Below are 6847 nucleotides of genomic sequence, written 5' to 3' on the forward strand. Positions count from 1 at the left end.
AACTCACATTTAGAAAATTTTCAGCAAAGGACAATAAGAAATGTAGTTCTTTTTTTTTTTTCCTTTTTTTTTTTCTTTTTTATTGACCGGTAACAGGATCGCAACCCTCGGTGTTGCGCCCGCTCCGCGCTCAGCCAGTGAGCGGGAACCGGTCTCCACATGGGATCCGAACCCTCGGCGGGAGCGCCGCCGCGCTTCCCAAGCAGCGCACTATCCAGTGCGCCACCGGGCCGGCCCCCTAAGATTTTTTTGCAGTTCTTTTTCTCCTTAGGATATACCCCACTCTGGATGCACAGGAACGTTCCTGTGGTGTTAAGGAACTTGAGGTCACTCTCTGTGTTGTTATGCCAACAATTTGATATGTGATTAAGTTGACATTTCATTCCCATTTTTATTTTTTTAAAGACCTCAGGAATGTACCTCTAATTGACACTATTTTTTTAAAATTTTATTTATTTATTTAATGTTTAGATAGAAAATTATTTTTTAATTTTTATTTATTTTATTTTTTATTTTATCTTCTCAGTATACATTGTAGTTGATTTTCATGTCTCTTTACCCGTTCCTCTTCCCACCTCCCTCTCTCTCCTTCCCCCCAACTAATCATATCTGTTCACTAGTCTTAACAAGTTCAAGGAATTGCTGTGATTATTGTGTCTTCTTCCCCCTGCCCCACCATTTATTTGTTTGTATATTTATTTATTTATTTGTAGCTCCCACAAATAGTGAGAACATGTGGCATTTCTCTTTCTGTGCCTGACTCGTTTCACTTAATATAATTTTCTCTAAGTCCATCCAGGTTGTTGCGAATGGTAGTATTTCCTTCTTTTTTAAAGCAGAGTAGTATTCCTAGATAGAAAATTATTTTCTCAACATGCAAACAAAGGAAAACATCACAAATTGAATTTAAAGCCGACTGATAAGGAACAAATTTAACACACAAAGATTTACATCGTTCATGCATGAAGAACTCTAAAAATGAATCAGAAAAATCTTAACAGAAATGTGAAGGGCATGAGCAGACATGAATTGACACTACGTTGCATTAATCAGTAGCTGCACTTTTTGCCTGAAGGAGAAGGGCTTCCTGTTTCAGCTGCAGCAACTTTTCTGCCTATGGGTCACCATTCTTTCTGCGGCAGACTTTCACGGTGCCTCTAACGCACTTGGGACCACTGTCTCCAAGTAACCTGCAGCTTTTATGACAATTCCTTCTCTCTCTCCTGCAAAGAACTGTAGCCCTTTTCTGCTGTTTTTAGAATCTTCTGCTACCACATCCAGCACTTCCACCACCAGATCCATAACCACCACCAGAGGGACTGGCCGAGCTTCTTCCACCAAAACTACCCCCCTTCATGGGTCCATAATTTGATGGCTGCTGTCCACTACAATTTCCAAAATCATTATAGTTCCCACCACCACCATAGTTCCCACCGCCAAAATTTCCTCCGTCACTGTAACCATCATATCCTCCACCGCTGCCACCATATCCACCACCTTGGTTTCCATATCCTGGTCCACCACCACCACAGCCCCCTCTGCTACTATAACCAGGAGCACCGCCATGCTTGCCACCCTCACCTCCAAATCCATGATATCCACCATCACCTCCCCCATAACTACCTGGGCTGCCACCACCTCCACTCCATAGACTCCTCTTCCACCAAAGTTTCCACGGTGGCCAAAATTACCTCCCCCACCTCCACAATTTCCTCCATGACCTATAAAGTTGCCAGCTCCACCTCCACGACCTCTTTGTGATCCATCAGACTGCATGTCTTTTTTTAGAAAGAGCTTTTGTAGGGCCGGCCCCGTGGCTCACCTGGGAGAGTGCGGTGCTGGTAGCGCTGAGGCCGTGGGTTCGGATCCTATATAGGGATGGCCGGTGCGCTCACTGGCTGAGCGTGGTATGGACTACCCTGTGCTGAGGGTTGTGATCCCCTTGCTGGTCAAAAAGAAAAAAAAAAAGAGCTTTTGTCACATCACAATTATGCCCATTAATAGTGTGGTATTTGGGGACAACAATTTTATCAACTGTATCATGATCATCAAAAGTTACAAAAGCAAACCCTTTCTTTTTTCCACTCTGTGTGTCATCCCTAACTTCTATGGTTTCAATCTTGCCATGCTTTTCAAAGTAGTCTCTCAAATTACATTCTTCTGTATCTTTAGTACCACTGACAAAGATTTTCTTTGTTTCAGATGGGCACCAGGCTTTACAGGGTCCTCTCTAGAATCAGCTGTTTGGTTCCGCTACGTGCCCGTCAACCTCATGGTCGAGCACACCCTGCCGCATCCACCTCTTCAACACAAGAATACGTCACAAAACCAAAGTCCCTGGAACGCTTAGTTTGAGGCTTTCTCATTACCACACAATCTGTGTGTGCCCCATTTCTCAAAATGTTCTCTTAAACTATCATCATCTGTAGTTTCAAAGCTCAGACCATCAATAAAGTTTTTTCAACTGCTCTGGTTGCTTTGGATCATGGCCCCCAATCTGGAGACCGGACTCGCCTCTTCCAACTCAAATTCAATATGGTACCGAGAGGAAGAGGCGGGCTGTCCGGCACGTGGCGTGCTTTCCTCGCGCAGGCCCGGTGGGAGAGAGACTCATTCCCATTTTTATTTCGTCGTGCTTTATAGTAATGTAGAACATTTGTATGGTGCCAAAATCAAAATGGCCCCGAGCCATAATCGTTTCCCCAGCAGCACATCAAAGAGGTTTACGAATATTTCTTGAGTTTTAGACACATGTGTATGATCGTTCTATTCTAATTCATCCACTAGGGGGAGGTTCCCGAGAAAACCAAAGGCTTGTTAAAGACCATGATTTGCCTAAAGTTCAGCTTGATTGAGGGTGATTTGCAAAGGAATGGTCAAAACTGGTATTTCAGGATCTCTGATCCAAATCCCCCTGTGGCCAGTGCTGGAGAAGCAAGACTCCTTTGTCTCCAATTTCACCCAAGATGAAGGAGCCCTCCTCTCTTAACACTTTCTCTTCCTCAGCTTCCTGCCTTTTGCAATTCTTTCTCCATCTCCCTGGCCACCCCTCCTGTTGCAAGAGTCCTTCGTGAATGTTCCAGCGCACATACCATTACTATAGCCCATAGTTAATGACTATGAACTTCAACCATAAGCTGTTCACCACCTGGTACAACGTCCTGAAGCACCCACACCTTCCCCGTGGCTTACATCTCTGGCTCTGAAATTTCGGACAGAAAAGAATGCGAAGTATCCTAGACATTTCAAAATGAATTACTTTGTTTCTCCACTGCAAAGTCACTATTTATTTCTTTTCCCAGACTTCTGTGTCTTTGACAAAGTTACTATTTTCACCTTTGTGGAGAGATACTTTGAGATTGTGCAGATATCTTGTTTCTCGTCATACCTTTGCTCCCGAGCTCAGCCCATATTGATGATAATTCTCGCCTGTAACAGTTACTGTGGCCTTTGCCAAATGGTGATTTTCTTTTTCTATTTCCATTATTCCTTCTACATTAATTAATTGAAATTCTACTGTAAGGAAATATTGTTCTTTCTCTTCCATTTATTTATTCAATTATGTATTTAACTCTGTGTGGATTCACGGTGATTTATTTTATTCTATGGGTTATAATCCACCACTATTATTATTCATTTTATCATTCAAATAATAGGGGATTGGAGTAGTGAGGAGGAAGAGATAAGAACTCCAAAGGACATAGGAACAGCAGATCAAAGGAGCAGCCACCGGGCGGACAGACCGACCTTGTTGGAGAGGGCGTGGCTCGCTGGATGACAGTAGCTCTCTGAGCTGCCATTTCTAGGTTAACTGTGCCCTAGAGAAAGGGGCTATTCAGCTAGGGTATGTAAGAGCCTTTGTGAGGCCTTTCCGCACTCTCTCCTCCACAGTTGCATTGGCCATGGAGGTCACATATTGAAATATTAGACTGTCCTTCATCCTGGGTTCCTGAGTGACAGCATGGAAAGAGTCTCTGGCCAATCCATGTTGGACACATGAGTGGAAAATCAACCTCCGTTGTATTAATCCACTGATAATTTGAGGTTAGTTTGTTACTGCAACATAACCTAGTCCATCCTGACTAATACAGTGGTCCCAAGTTTGAGAAACCATGATCTACACATTTCCCTTCATTGTTCTCATAAATTCCTTAGTCTACATCTTTAGAGTGTTCAGGTAGTGATGACACACAGGACGTAGGATTCTGCTGATCAGGGATGAAGCACTGAGCAAGTCACATCTAATCTGCTGATGTCTACAACTGTGAGTTCCCTGAGGGAAGCAAAAGCTAACAAGAACTCAAAGAACAAGTAAGCACTAAGAATGAACCCTTGTTCCCACATGGTCCATTCTCCACTCAGCAGCTGAATGATCTTAAATGTTAAATGGAAATGAAAATTAAGTCATGTCACTTTCCTGCTCCCACTTCTCCAATGGCTTCTCATTCCACTCAAAACAAAACCCAATTTCCAGGGCCGGCCCGGTGGAGCACTGGATAAGTGCGCCGCTTGGGAAGCGCAGCGGCGCTCCCGCCTGAGGGTTCGGATCCCACATACAGACTGGTTCCCGCTCACTGGCTGAGCGAGGCGCGGGGGCAACGCCGAGGGTTGCGATCCCGTTGCCGGTCCCCGGTCCGGTACGGGGGCAACACTGAGGGTTGCGATCCATTGCCGGACACGGAAAAAGACAAAAGACAAAAAAAAAAAAACAATTTCCTACCAACAACAACAATAACAAAAAGGAGACTCCTACCAGGCCCCTACCTGTTCTGGGCTCTCTCTTCTCAAATTCTCTTTCCACCACTCCCTGCCTCCCTTCTGCCAGTAGAGTCACTTTTTCTTGCTATTTCTCTACTATACAAAGTTTGTTTCTACCTGAGGGTATTTGCATCTGTTGGTTTCTCTATCTGCAAAGCTCCCCTCTGGATCTTTGCAAAGTTTGCTCCTTTCTGACCTTCCTTCTGTTACTCCTTTACCCTGTTTCATTTTTCTTTATAATCACTTATCATGTGTATTATATAGTCATAAAATACATATTTATGTGCACATGTTAATTATTCCCCCATTAGACTGTAAGCTGTGAGAGTAGGGCCTATATTTTGCTTGTTCCTTCCCGTATCCCTAATGTCTAGTACAGTGCCTGACACATAATCAGTGCTCAATAAATAGGTGTTGAATGAATGAATGAATGAATGAATGGGTTTATACCATATGGCCTACAGAGCTCCTGGACATACACAATCAATATCACCTCTATGCAAATTCATATTTTCAGCATATGCTCCAGACTTCCACCCCAATTTCTAGGGGGACATCTTCAGATAGTCATTCCACTGTCATCACCAGGTCAACATGTCCCAAACCATCCAGATCAGCTTCTTCTCATGACCTAGACATCTGGTCTCAAACCCTTTTCATTCTCTTTTCTTCACCTTCCACATTCAATCAGCAGCAGCATCTGCTGAAGTCTCACTGTGCAATGTGTCTCACTCCATCTTGACCTTTTCATGGCCCCCTCTCACTCCTTTAAGGCGCGTTCTTCTCACTGCAACCTGAGCATAGAGATGAAAGGACTCAACAAGGTCTTTTAGTCCAGGGTCCTGCCTAGGGCCCAAATCCTTTCTCTAGCTATTCTGACAGTTAGTCATGCTTTGAACTTCTGCTTTGAATACTTTCGGCGACAATGACAGGGTATTAGCTCATTCGACAATTCTTATGGTTAGAAGAGTCAGTGTAATACTGAGCTGAAATGATTTTACACACACACACACACACACACACACACACACACACACACACACACACTAGCTCTTCCTCCTGAAACATGACAGACCTGAAAATGTGTGAAGATGTATCAAATCCTCTGTGATTTCACTGTTCATCCAATTTCCTGTTCTCCCTCCTGGTAGGAGGGTTATACTTCACCTCGTTGAACTCAGACATGGTTGGGTAACTAGCTCTGATCTATGGAAATCGAGAGAAAGTGACATATGTCATTTATGGGCAGAAACTTTGAGAGCCAGTTTGTGATCTCTTTTCCCTCCACCATGAGACAAGCCAAGTTCCAGAGTGAAGAAGACATGGAGCAGAGCCCCAGCCGAGCTGCAAGAGACCTATAGTATGAGCAAGGTGACTTGAAATTTCTTGAAATGACTGAAATTTGGAGGTTGGTTGTGACCACAGCATAATCTAGCCCATCCTAAGTTAGTCTTTTTTCCCTAACTCCTTTGATCATTCTTCACAAGTCACAAGACACAATCTCAGCCCCTCACCATTCTGAATCTCTGGATTTCACTCACTTTTGTCATTATCTCCCTTAAAACGTGGAGCCCAAATCTGAAGCCGGTACCCCAGGTGCAATCACACTAGGACACAACGGAATGGATGTCTGAGCCCTTTGACTCCTCTGATTAGAGCCTGGAGTTGCTTTGGTGTTTATTTCTTTGTGCGTGTTTTTTATCATTGGCTGTGTCATGCTGTTAACTCACGTTGAGCTTCTGAACCAATACCTAGAGCCCAAAGCCCCCCTGACCTCTCAACATTTCGTCGAGGAACTGATTTCTGGACCCTCCCTCGAGTAGACAGAGCAGCTGTTTTTACAACTGTTAACGTCATCTGTTTTAGTGGCAGAGCCCTTTCTAGAAAACAGATGTTCTGTCTTCTGGCCCCGACCGTGCTGCTAAGCGTCGTCTCGCGTGCTGGGCGAAGGCTGCAAAGTTGCAGCACCGGCACGACGAGGCGCACGGTACAACCAGCCGCCACGACCTCCCCGGTAGCCTGCGCTGCAGAATCCGGGAAAGCTCCCATGGCGCGGGGCTCCGGCGGCGGGGGTGTCGTATAACTTCGT

General features: G+C 44.6%; 1 pseudogene; it reads right to left on the bottom strand.

Annotated features, from left to right (window-relative positions):
* Positions 1 to 1255: 1255 nt before the first annotated feature.
* Positions 1256 to 6807, bottom strand: LOC103596379 (annotated as a pseudogene).
* Positions 6808 to 6847: the final 40 nt, after the last annotated feature.

This window comes from Galeopterus variegatus, unplaced genomic scaffold (assembly GCF_000696425.1).
Source record: "Galeopterus variegatus unplaced genomic scaffold, G_variegatus-3.0.2 Scaffold82, whole genome shotgun sequence".
Lineage (NCBI taxonomy): Eukaryota > Metazoa > Chordata > Mammalia > Dermoptera > Cynocephalidae > Galeopterus > Galeopterus variegatus.